Source organism: Condylostylus longicornis, unplaced genomic scaffold (assembly GCF_029603195.1).
Source record: "Condylostylus longicornis isolate FDR11 unplaced genomic scaffold, ASM2960319v2 ptg000028l, whole genome shotgun sequence".
NCBI classification, from domain to species: domain Eukaryota; kingdom Metazoa; phylum Arthropoda; class Insecta; order Diptera; family Dolichopodidae; genus Condylostylus; species Condylostylus longicornis.
The window spans coordinates 469,631-484,164 of NW_026577997.1; the positions used below are offsets into that span (position 1 = coordinate 469,631).

General features: G+C 25.1%; 1 long non-coding RNA gene across 1 annotated transcript; it reads left to right on the plus strand.

Moving 5' to 3' along the window:
- The first annotated feature begins 362 nt into the window (after positions 1–362).
- LOC129607754 (uncharacterized) lies at positions 363–8,254 on the plus strand. The gene is made up of 3 exons (XR_008696842.1): positions 363–881; positions 1,038–1,148; positions 7,656–8,254. It is a non-coding gene; the product is annotated as an uncharacterized LOC129607754 (long non-coding RNA).
- Positions 8,255–14,534: the final 6,280 nt, after the last annotated feature.

Here is a 14,534-nt window from a genome sequence, read left to right on the forward strand (position 1 = left end):
TACCTTTTGTTTATTATTGCTAAAATGAACGGTGCACAATATACGTTAATGGCAACCTACGTTACGATCCATATAAGCTTGAAATATCAATACTGTAGTATCTAATTCTTTTGAAAGAACATTGTAGGTGGACTATTATTCCATTTCATTAGTATTGTACGTCATATTTATGACGTTTATCTTGTATCACATCGTATCGGAGTGTAAAACAAAAAAAAATGGATAATGAAACCATATTTATGACGTCATTAATTTTATTTTTATGTGTATTGTATACGATATGTATATTTACTATATTCACAGAAGAACGACAAACAAACAATTACAGAAGGATATTTTCTTTTTTAGCTTGTACACGTGTATGTAAACTCCACAGCAAAATCATTTACCGATGGAAAAAACAAAAAATAAACCAAAAACAGAAAAGGAATAGTAGGAAGTGGGTTGAGTAGAAAGAAATCGAAAGAGCAATAAAATAATGATAACATCTTTAATACACACAAATCCTATACATATACATAATAAAATAAGTGGGAATAAAAAGAATAGGAGTAATATAGAAAAGAAAAATAAAAAATTATCCTTGAAAATAATCAAAGTTTAAGGATATTTGGCGTATCAAACAGAAACAAAACAGCAACACAAAAAAGGAAGTAAAAAGAACAAGGAGTGTTGTTGTACGGTACGTACTGTTGATGACGATAATTTTCATAAAAACATAAAAGAACGAAATGTCATTGAATATAAATAGAAAAAAAAGATTCGATTATCGATTTTATTTTATGATGTCCTCCTATTTTAAGGAAATTTTTTAAGTACAAAATGTAATATTTCAACAAATGTATGTATGTGTATGATATGTTTATAAAGCGTTTGTGCATGTAAGTATGAATATATATAAAATATTTTGGTTTGGGTTCTATATATATTTTTTTTTTATTAATTCCAGGATATTAATAACATAGAATAGAAAAATAATTTAAATTATTATAATATTATATCATAGTAAAATTTGATTAATTAAAACATATTTTTAGGCGGACTGAATGAATAAGAAGACAAGTATTGAGGCAATGTATGGCTTTAAGGACATTTACAACATAATAATATGGTATTATGTATGAAAATTACTTTACATAGAAGATTAGGTAAGTAATTTGAAGTAGTGCGTAATTTCACACATGAATTAGGGCTTATATTTAAGTGGTTTATAAAGAATAACAACAACAGAACGTTTTACTAGTATACATAAATGAAATCTCTTAATATTATAAAATGTTATCTTATTTTTTTCGCATGATATGCGGCTATTAGTTAGAAGAGAAGACAGGTGCTTTTTTTAACATTTGAAACACAAAAACTAACTTAGTTACAATATAAAATGTTTTTAATTTAAAAGGAATTCGAAAATGAATGTGAATGTAGTTTGTGTTTTTAGAATTTATTGATACATTAGAAGAACCATAAAAAAACGTTTATATATTTATAATCTTATATCTTAAATTATATTCCTATATTACTTAAGATATAAGATTGCTTTAAGTTTAAGCCTATATTATTCCTTAAAAGCTTTAAGTTTAAGGGTAGAGTTATCAAATATAAGCAAAATAATTAAATTGAATCACTGAAATTATAAACAAATAATGAAACTCAATAGTTATGAAAATTCAATAGTTATAATCTAAAGCTATCCATTCACTTGAAATTATAATTTCATCATTGATTATATTTGATTATGATTTCGTCGAAAATTGAATTTTATGTTGAGTATTGACGTACATAAGCACGTCAGTTTGCAAAAATTTAATTGGAAATACTTTGTTTACTCTTGTATTTGTGTTCATTTGTTATGTAAAAAACAAAATTCGATTGCGTAATTTTGCTTCCAAGGTCATTGTGATAAAAAAAAATATGTATGCATATGAATCTACTTATACATATGTATATGCATACATCTTTATCGTTTAATGATATTCAAATAAAATTTTCGTACACAACCTATTATGATTCGATGACGAAGTTTCTTTTTCCTGGAATCTCTTTATTTTTATTTCCAATTTTAATAAAAACATATGAAATCATGAATAAAATTGCGAATGTTACTTAGGTATAACTTTGTCATGCTGATAATTTTGTATTATTTGGAAGATTTTTTTTCATAATTTAAAGTTTTGGGGTTTTTTTATAAGTTTGTTCTATACTTTCTTGTTAAAGTTATAATTCAAATGCTTATTTTCAATAATTTGGACGTAAAAGGTTATATTTTTCCAACATGAGCTAGTTATTATACTCAGTCAAGTTAGACTAATGTTTTAGTCAAAAAGTTTCATCTTGGTTCATATATTTTTTTTCTGTCGACTTTTGTAAAATTAAGGTGTATTTTATACACTTCAAGATTTATAAAACAGTTTCCACACTCATCAGAGGCATTTCTGATTCTGATAACATAGCCCGTGACTCTTACATTTTTAGTTTTTAAAGTAAACTTCACTTTCAAAGCTCTAAAATTATTGTTGCAAGAATGCCATTTTTTTTAATGCCATGCTTTTTTATTTTGCCATTTAATTTTTCTGTGTAATAAGTATCTACATAATAAACTTAAAGTAAAAAAAAGTTTGTAATTGAAAATGACTAAAAATGCAAATTTAATTTCTTCGAATTGTTTTGACACTTTCAAGGTGCAACACTTAAAAAAGTCTGTCGTAAACTTTTTAAGATTCAGTTTTTGCACCACGTACGTTAAAACTTTCCGTAAGCGTGCGTTGCATCTCTATAATATTTTCACGCTATTGCAGAACTTCATAAATTTTCAATTATAACTTCTAAAAAACAAATAAATAAATTCATAATAGTGTTTTTTTGATTGTTTAAGCACAAAAAATTAAGACTTAACTTGTAAACCTTACTGAACGGCATTAAAAATAAAATAAACAAGTTTTTCTGTACTTATTTTGATTAAGAAATCGTCAAAACAACTACTATTAAGTTCTTATATTTCTCCTAATTGCTTTCTTTTTATTTAATATTAAAACAAAATAAATTTTTAATATGCATTGTACAAAAGTTATAAAATTAACCAGACAAAAATAATTAGGTTGTTACTTTAAATTTGAAGTGGGACAAGAAAAAAAATAAATGCAAAAATAGAAAAGTCTGCTCAATTTCATAAAATGTTCTTTAATATTTTTGTATGGCAAAATATTTATTGAAATATGTAATCGTATTTAGATGGCGATATCCTTGAAAATGCAATTCCTATTATAAAATTTTCTAAAGGGAAAATTATAAAAAATTATGTTTATTACAAAAGACTATACACAAGGAAAAGAGGAAAACTTAAAAATAATGAAGGAAAAAATATTGAAAAGGACACAGGAAAAATCAAAACAAATAAAAGGAAAAAATTAAAAATCATTTCCTTTTGGATTACTTTTTTAAAGTTGTTAAAAATCAAATTGAAGAAGTGTAAAAAAATGCGGGAGCAAGTATGATTTGTCAAAATTGATTTTCATTTCTGGAATTTAACGTTTAGAATGGTAACCTTAATTTGGAGACTTGTATTGTCAAACCTAAAACTATTTGCCACTGACAACAGTAGTTGAATTCTACTTAAATTCAATTCAATTTTCTTTATGACAACAGCATGAAAATGTACTGCACTTTAATATTTCATAATTGTTTCTGTTGAGTAAATGAAGTAGCAAACTAAAATGTCTTACCTTATCTGTATGATTGTTGCATTAATTTTGTATTTAGTGCTACTATACATAACTGCATCTCAATTGAATAGTTAAGATAAGATCACACTGGCAAATAAGTATGTATATTTCCGAGTAGTAACGTGATTCATAAATTATACTATAATGAACAATATCAGCTTAATTCATTGAATTAAACGTTCTTTATTCAAACTTAATTACAAACACCTGATATTTAAAATAAATGCTAAAAACAAATTTTCAAAAACAATGTTTTGAATTTTTCATTATGATATTTATGAAATTATAAGTACGTTATTGGATAAAAAATTGTAAATAATTGATAATTAAACATTATTGACCTGCTACAAATCATCAGTTCAACAAAGGTCATAATTGTATTGGAGAGCATACGGTCGAATTAACTTTTTTGTAATTAGTGGTTTTGGTGGTTTTTTTTAAATTTATATGCATATGGTTAGCTGTTATTTTTTTGCTGCTGTAAACAATTACGAAAAAATAGTTTCAATGTAATCTTTGTTACATGTGTACATATGTGTGTATATAGATATTTTAAAGATTAAAATTTTAATTATAAACTTAAATCGTACATAAAATAGTATTTTCAGATCGACTGATTGTAGAGTATAAAGGGTTCACCATATGGTACTATGAGGTTTTAGTATTAGTTTGCCATTACTTAAGGAAGGTTTGCGCAACCATTTAAAAACTTTAAAAAATCTTTATTAAATCAAGTTCCTCAGTAATAAATTTTGAATTTTTTTTAAAAGAATATTGAAATTCGGCTATAAATTTTGTTCTTCAAACAGAACTCACTTCGTATGGCAATTTTAAATTTGTAAATAACATTTATGTTAAAACTAGTGCTTTTAAACTTTTTGATATAATCATTTTTATAAAACCTTTTTCTAAAAAAAATCTATTTGGTCAACGTTGACACAAGTTTATTTTATTTATAACTATTTTAACCAATTGCGGAATTCTGAAATATTTTTTTTCCACTTATTTGATTTCCAAAGGTGTTTGTAACTTTTTACGCTGTATATTAAAGATTAAAGAGAAGGTTTTAAACTGCAAAATTAATTTTTCTTTGACGTAAAGGAATATTTTTTTTATTTAGAATATTTTTCTCTCCGGCAAAATTAAAAAAAAAAATTTACTTTATTTTTGTTTGAATGTAATTTGTTTTTTGTTAAATTTCTGTTTTCAAAGAGATTTATGTATAAAATGATTTTTTTTTTTTGTAAAAAATTGAAAATGAGGGAGAAATAATTTTAGTTACCCTTTGAGGGATAATAATAGCTATATAATGCCGACCTATATTCAAAGCGTGGAAAATATATTTGTTAAGTACCTACTTTGTTTTTTAGCAGCAAATAACAATTTTAATTAAAAGATTACTGAATGGATAAAATTTTTACAAACTACTGTAAAAACAAATCAAACTCTTCCCAATGTAAAAAACATGTATAATTTTGTAAAGTTTTTATGTAATTATAAAATTAAATATATATACACTATTTAAAAAATATATAAATTGAAATTAATTGGCTATGAAACAAAATTTTAATTTTATAACATAAAAACAAAAAAGGAGATATATCATAGTTAATATGTATAAGAAGGAATGCAAATTCAAGTAGGTACTCGTATTGTTGGAATCTACATTTTTAAATTATTAGGAATTGAGATTAGCGAATCTGTTAAAGTGCTATAGTTGTGCAAAACTACATCTAAAAATAAAATATTATGTTGCAAAAATGAATTATTTTGAAAATACACCATAAGTTAGAAGCTTTTATAATTGCCCATTAATAAAGAAGCTTTTATTAATGTGCTTATTAAGTACGATATTTTTCATATTTTTAAATATTTTGGTTAAAAAAGTTTTCAAAAGTTTCACTTTGAAGAAAAATTTACAATATTTTATATTTATCTTTCTTTATTTCAAATTTTAAAAGCAAGCAAAGAAAGTAGAATCAATTTGATGTTAAAAGGAGCTTTCCATTAATTTTGCTTGTTTTCATTGATATTTTAATTTTCTTTTTAACTTTCTTTTAGATAAATATTTTTGTCATTTATGAAAGATTTTATATGTATATATGATTCTATTAAAAAACTTACTCTGTTCTATATTCTTCTAATTTAATACAGAAATTGTTAATCTATGGGAAACAAATGTTTTATTTCATAAACAAACAAGAAAATAAGAAATGTAAAAAAAAAATTACTTATTTCTGCAATAGATAATAGGCTATTTTAAAAAGAGCTAAACAACAATGGAACATAAACTCATTCAAGAAGATATTAAAGACGGAAATCCTTTTAAAAATAATAACTTTTTAAATAATTTACGTTTCTAGTGCAAACTTTTGTGTCATGGACTAGTTAGTACAAAAAATTTTAGAGCTTTAAAAATGCTGTTAAGCAAATATATAATATTTGTTTGGGCCTTACCACTGACTGCTGTTATTACAAAATAAGCCATTTTAAAAATGTTGCTTCCTTGATTTTTTTTGTAACAAAAATTTCCCCTCATCATCAAAATTTTCAGTTAATTGCGCTGTCCTCTAATTAATTGTGAAGTAAAATAAAACTGAAGGAAATTTGATTAATTTATCTTTTATGTGAAGCAAATTAAAAATCATCAATCATTTTTCTATGAAGTTTAATTTCGTGCTCTGGATTTAATTCTATGAAATGCTTAAATGTTAAATCTAAAAAAATAGGTCAATATTATAAAATTTTTAAATTAATTGTAAGAAATTTTGATAAGCATAGAAAAAAAATCAATATGATGGTCTACCCGTAATCATTTGACCACAAATAGCAGCAAATTTACTCCGTTTTGTCAAACAAAAGAATTGGATGAAGTTTTGGTGCTTTTTTTATATTTATAAGCCAAATACTTTTGAATTATTTAAATTTAAATTCTTGAATATAAACTTATTTATTTGAGAAACCGTTATCTTAAAACATTTTTCTCGTCTTGTTTTGTCAGTCACAACAGATTCCCTTGGGTCATGGTGCATTGTTACGCCATGTCTTACCTAATCTAAGTATATTTTCCATTTATAGGAAATTTCAAAAAAACCTGTTAATATAAAAGAAATTACGAAATGGAAATGTAGGGGTCTGTAAACACACATGAATCGAAACAGCTTCCTTGCATTGTTTTAATGTCTGGAAACGTGTTCTATTTAAAACTTTCAACAAAAGTAGGTGTATTCAAATTTGTTCACTTCAAATCAATAATTTGAGAAAATTTATAAGGACACGGACACAGTTATTGTCAGTTTTTTAATATTTGAAATTTGAATTCATAAAATTACATACACATACTTATTAATATATGTAAAATAATCACCCTTTCGTGATTAAATGATATATTGGAGGGCCAAAAGCAATAATTTTTATAAATTTTCTTTTTACGGTCTAGTCTAAAAATATTTCAATAATTTTGTTTTTTTCGTATTCCGTTTTTTACTTTTGAATTTTATTTGAATATTTTGCAATAATAATAAAAAGAATTTTTTTTTTAAATAAAGAACCATTATTTTAGTTTCTCTACAATACGAATACGAAGAAAAAATATAATCAGAAGTGACATGAAAGTATAAAATTATTTGTCAAATCAAAGGATGATTTAAAAAGCTATACAACAAAATTTTACAACATATGGGTTTAGGCGGTGGGCAGCATGCGACTCATTCAACTTCCAAATGTGGAAAATCGTTCTGCTTGCAAGAAAAAAATATATTTGATTGCGACTATTAAAATTTAAAAAAAAACTCATAAAACTTCTACTTCTCCAAGCTTTTTTTTTGCTTAATCCCAATGTAAGGGAATAAGGAAAACTCACTCTTTTAACGTTTTATGAATAATTCAACTTATTTTTTTTTGGATTTTGCACTAAAGCTTTTTTTCTTCTTTCAGATTATCTTTACGGTGTTAGTAGCCAAGAATGTGTCACAGGTATCCGAGTTATGTGGATCTTTACAATATGTGCAAGGAATATATTAATATCTGAGTATAGGCGGATCTCTACAATATATGTGCAAGCTGAATCTGAGCAAAGTGGATCTCCACATGTGCAAAAATTAGATCCGAGCTAGGTGGATCCCTAAAACATTTACAAGAATTGAATACGAGTTAGGTAGTTCCCTACAACATGTGCAAAGAAGGGGTCCAAGCTACGTGGATCCCGACAACATATGCAATAATACGAGTTAGATGGTTCCCCACAACATTTGCAAGAATTGAATCTGAGCTAGGTAGATTCCTAAACATATGCAAAAATTGGATCCGAACTAGGTGGATCCCTATAGCAAATGCAAAAATTGGATCCAAGTTAGTTGGATCAATACAACATATGCAAAAATTGGATCCGAGCTAGGTGGATCCCAACAAAATGTACAAGAATTGATTTCGAGCTAGGTGGATTTCTACAACATATGCATGAATTGAATCCCAGCGGGGTGGTTTTCTACAACATATGGAAGAATTGGATCCGAGCTAGGTGGATCCCTACAACATATGCAAAAATTGGATCCAAGCTAGGTGGATCCCTACAACATATGCATGAATTGAATCCAAGCTAGGTGATTCCTTACAATAAATGCAAGAATGGATCCGAGCTAGGTGGATCCCTACAACATATGCAAGAATTGAATGCGAGTTAGGTGGTTCCCTACAACGTGCGCAAGAATTGAATCCGAGCTAGGTGGGTCCGTACAACATATCCAAAAATTGGATCCGAGCTAGGTGGATCCCTACAACATATGCAATAACTGGAGCTGAGCTGGGTGTGTCCAGCTTCTACAGTATAAGGTATATGGACATAAATTTGTTATTATAGTGTTGTAGTTCGTTTTTTTGTAATTTTTCGGTTTATGTGACGAAATTAAAACCGTTGGTTTATGTCGGTTGATAGCTCTGTACATTATGGCCTGGAAGGCGTGGTTGCAAAATCGATATTCGAAATGAAAAAATTTGATTTGTCTGCGATAGCCTTGTTACTTTTTTCTTTTGTTTATTCACATTTTATTTTTCAGTCATCGTTTCAATTTTTTGTTGTGAAAGAAAAAACCTTTTACTTTGTTTTGTGAATATTATTTTGGTAGTCGTCGCCTTTTTCCGCTCAGCTACGCTCAATTGTTACTACATATAAGTAGATAAGTTATAAATAGATATCGTTTTCGTTGTCCCCGCTGTTTTCGTCGTTTTTGTCAAATTGAAAGAGATATCTTGCTCATTTTTGTTTTCGTATTGTTTACTTTTGTAGTTCTTGTTACCGTTCTTGTGTAGATATTTTTTTTTTGGTTTTTTGATATTGCTGTTAAACAAGAAGTTTAACGAAAATCTTTTGAATGTAGTCTATCAATTGCATAGTTATGTAAAAATGACAGTAACGGTAATTTTTGTTGGTTGGTAGCTAATTTTTCCATTTTTGTTTATCAATTATACTTGTATATACTTGTTTTCTCAATAAAAGACATGTGAAGTAAAAGAAAGCAGTTTTTTTATTGATTAAGGATATTCAAAATTCAAAACGAAAAAAAAAAATCTTTCCGACATTCAATGAGAAAAAATTAGAAAAAAAATGGAAGCAATTTCAGAGTATACATAGCAATTTGATTAAAATATCCTTGAAATATCAACGAAAAAAGAAATTGTTGTAGCATAAAAAAGTAAAATCTGGAAGAAGGAGCCTTTTTGTTTTGGAAATCAATTTGGCAGTGTTTTTATGTTTTTTCCTTTGTGCATATAACATATTACTCTTACATTATGTATGCAATTATATTATGTATAACATATTTTTGATGTTTTGTGTAGATAAGAGACGAAGTGAAAAAAATTTGGGCATTGAATGTTGCTTTTCAATTTTCTAAGATTCGTCACTTGCCTTTAAGAAAAATAATCATTTGGGTAGTTCAGTTGTTGCTTAACTCTATGATCATAGATTTTGATATCAAAAAGGAATGAACTACCACTTAATTAGTGAAAAATTACTGGTCGAGAAACAGTTAAAACTTTTATTAAACAATTGATTTTTTTAAACTATGTACATACATACATATATAATCATTTTCTGTATTCAATGTGAACGTTAGTGTTACGTGATTGATGCTATAAAAAATGTGATATCAAGTCTTTCTTCATTATCAAATACATAATATTTAATTCAATTTTAATATGAATTCGAAGATTAAATAATTTTTTTTTTAAATAAAAATTTTCTAAACGACATTTTAAATATCTTTTTTGACTTCTCTGAAAACAATTTTATTAACACCAAAAACATTTTCTAGCGCAATTGACATAAATCACGCTAAACTCAACATTCTAATGAAATTCGGATTATTAATTTTGGGTAAAATTTAAATAATAAATCTAGACAAGGATACATATGTTTATATTTTCCTCGCAATTTTTAGTATGGGTTTTTTTTTATTTATTTATGTATATGAAATTGATATGAAAAATGATTAAAAACTAAAAACACGCAAATTTCATTGTTGAATTTATTATTATTTCTCATTTTTATTTGCTTTTAAATGAAATAATATTATCCTTATTTTTTTTGTTATTTATATCCTTATTCTTTGTTGTATATAATGTAGTTTAACTTTACTGATGGTTATATATATATATCATTGTGAAGAATCAGGGCTGTAAACTATTAACATTAGTTTAGATTTTAATAATGAATTATGCGACTGTAATCAAAAAGTTTTTAAATTCTGGTAAGATTGATGAAAAGCGATGGAAGAATCGGTTTTATTTACCTAATCATTATGTAATTTAAAAAAATTGCCACCAAGTACTCCGTGAAATCAGTGGAATAAATTATATACATATATATCGTAAAAATATTAAAGGATACCTTTTATAATATAGATACTACACTGTCTTATATTTGAAAATTTTAGAGTTTTACCAGTTCTATGTTTTCTTATAGGTATATTTTTATATACACCATATCCTTGTGTATTTATGTAATTTTTTTTTCCTGGGTATAAAATAGGATTCATGTCGCCGAAGGCTATTCTATTTCATCTTGTCAAATGTTTGTTTTTCACATTTGTATGTAGTTTATGTAAATTGAAATGTATGTCTGGCATACCTATATAATTTTCTTAAAATTTTTCATATTATTATAAAAAAAAAGTAAATTTTTTTTTTTTGTGATATTAAAAAAGAGAACAGGAAAAATTGTTTCCCTTGTATAAAAAAAATCGTAGGCAAGTAAAAAATTTCTTGAAAAAAAAAGAATGCATAATAGCAACAAAAGAAGGAGAAAAATATTTTAATATAGAAAATGCAAGAGAAATTTGTCAATATTTAATTTTTATTTTTGTCCTTACTTTTTTAAAAAAAGAAAATTGAGATTAAGTTTTTTAAATATCGCAATATTTGAATTAATAAAACTGTCTTTAACTTCAACTTTTTTTTTACCAATCGTGTTCCGTCCAATGAACTTAGTAAAACATTTCGTGCTATAGTTCTTTTATTTTTTAATTGTTTAAAATGTGAATATTGTCCATACAATCAAGGCATACTCCCACACAATGCCTTCGTCACCTTTATGTCAGTTATTGTTTCTACAATATTTGTTATTATGATTTCCTATGACGTACTTACAAAGAAAATGTAATTTTTATTCCTTTTCTATGGCATATACTTAAGTATAATTTATGTATGTACAACGCACAATACATACTAACACATATAAAGTAACTTTATGCACATTAAATGCTTATGGGAACGACTGCATGAAAATAGTCTTTTTTTTCTATTATTAAATTTTCATAACAATTTTCTGAACTTGGCTGAATTTCTTTTTTAATTTTATTTGAATATGTAACGACGTTACATAAAAATATTGGTTTCATATTACATGCATGATTTTAATGTTATGTATGAATGATTGTCTTTAATACTTTTTTGCATAAAACCATAAAATAAAATATGAAATTCTAAAAAAATATTGAAGTTGATAAAAAGTTATTTAAGAACTGTGAAATAATAAGTTTTGAATAAAATGTATTTTATAATTTGTGTGTTGAATGTTGTGTTTATTGAAAATTATACTAAATTTTTTATCAATAAATTTATAATTTTTTTATACCGGTATACATTTTTGGAATTTATTTTGGAAGTACGTATAAGCAACATATCAAAATTTTCGTCCATAAGCAGGAGAAAAAACAAAATATGCTCAATATGAATCGTAATTATTGTATGTTCGATTAATGTCAAATGCCGAAAGCAAATACCATAATTTTTGTCATACATAAATAATCATTTTAATACTTTCAATATGTATATTTGATATGAATTGTATTTTAGTATTTAATGTTACAGTTATATATATATATATATATATATATGTAAGTATATATATACATATATATATATATATGTAAGTATATATATACATATATATATATATAATATATTGAAGGTATTATTATACTTATAGTTTTGCATTTCAAAAGATCTTGAATTTCTCAACAGCTTAAAAGATATAAATTTTTAGAGTTCAACATTAAGCTTTTCTCAAGTAAATCTCAGATTTTTGTAAGCTTATTTTGAAAATCGATATTCTTGTGCAGCTATTTTTTAGTTTGCATACCTGAATCATACAATTAGAACAAAGTGATTCTCACATGAATTCTTTATTTCGTCATTTGAAGAATTATGTAATAGAGGAGGTGCTGTCCCCAACACCCCGCATATTTATAAACTCAATGCACTGAGTACAAATTGACACCAACATTTTCAATATGTACAGTGAATTTTTCTGCACCAGAGAAAATTATTGATTTGCTAGAAATTTATATAAGTTCTTCTTTTCAAATTAAGTCGAAAAAGTGGATTTGAAAAAATTATTTTCATTCATATTTCTTATTATTTTTAATGTTTTTTTTATTTTTATTAAAAGATTTATTTTGTTTTCTCATCTTCACTCTTAATTTTCAAGTATTTCACCCTCTTTTTTAAATAAAAAAAACTACAACAAAGTGAAATAAAATAAAATGAAGCAAGGAAACACAGTAATTGTCTATGTCTCCAAAAAAAAAAAAATTAGTATTAAACTTTTGTAACCCTCTTTTGAGACTATGCCCGATGTACACATAAATTTATACTTATTTATAATAAATATGGTCTTCAAACATTTAACAAAACGTACTTAATCACTCGCTCTCATTCTTTTTTGATTCTTTTTGTGAGATGTAATGACAAACACCACCAGCAACAAAAAGTAATATCCTTTTTTTTTATTAGAGAAAAGAAAAGCAATAACAACAACAATAAAATCAAAAATTTATTTTTAAGAATCCTTGCTGTGTTCAAAAAATTTTTTTTTTCATTTTTTCTTTTTTTTTTTTTTTAATTTTTCTTCTAAAACCTTATTTTCATTATTTTTGGTATTCATTGTTTTCTGTTATTTTTTTTTGTTGCTTTTTTATTTTGTTAGAAGCAATTTCCACCTAATTTCATTTATGTTGGAAAGGATATTTTCTTTCATTTCTGTTTCAAACGAAAAAAAAAATAAAAGTAAAATTTTTTCATTTTCTTTAAAAAAAAAAAACAGTTTTTTTTTTATTCCCTGTTTTTATTATTTGTGTTCTTTTCCCTGTCTTTTCCGATAAAAATAAAACAGAAAAAAAAATCAACTTTACATTTTTATATTTTGATTTTTATTCGCCGTTATTTGTTTATACATTAAATTTTTTTTTTGTATATTTTTGCTATTTTTGACTGTAATTTTTTCTGTAAATCTCTTCATACCACCCGTTCACTTTTTTGCCATCTTAAACACACCAACCAATTTGCTTCAAAATAATATGAAAAATCTTTAAAATAAAACATTTCACTTTGATAAAAAAAAAGAAGGAAAGAATGACAAATGTACGGGGGAAAAGACAAGAAAATAAAAAAGGATCACAAAATTTCAGTCAGAAAAAATACTTTTTAGAAAGGATATAGATTTTTTTTCTATATTTGCTATTTTTCTGCTGTTTTTTTTCTTTTTTTTGCGGCTATTGAACTTCTAGAAAAAAAAATTATACAAGATTGAAAACAGAAAACAAATTTTTGAAATTATTTCGGAATATCTTGGTATTAGCTAAAAAAAAATTGTTAATTTTAATATGAAAATTTTAAAATTGTTTAACTGCTCCCATATTTTTGAAAATTTAAAAGTTTTTGTTTTTAAATTTAGAATTCTTTATTTGATTTGTGTATCAACATTAGAAAACAATTTAATGGAAAAATAATTGATGTTGATCAATAAGTAGATGTTTTTGGTTTATAATAGTTCTGGTCAAAACGTAATGTTGGTGAGTGATATTTAAACAAGAACTGTTCATGATTTTTCAAAGTTGATTATTCTATACTCTGAATCCACTCTGAAAGAAAAATAATTTGAATTTCATTAATATAAGTCATTAAATCACCAATTAACTTTTATTTTATAATAAATATTCAATAATTTGAAAATTTTTCCTAATTTTGAAACATTTTCAATTATTCAATATTTTTGCTGTGTTACAGTTTTGTAAGCTTAGCAGTTAACAGTATTAGATCTGCTAAAGTAATACTAAATTAAATTTATTGATTTAAACTATTTATTAAAACTAATAGAGGGAAATTACTTCACTTATTCTACAAATTGAAACAAATACAACATAAGGAACTGAAAATAATCACGTTTAAATTTTGAATATTTATTTAATATTTGAATATTTTTCTAAAATGATTTTCTCATTGCTAGATTTTCAGTTTTTAAAACTTTTATTTATAGAG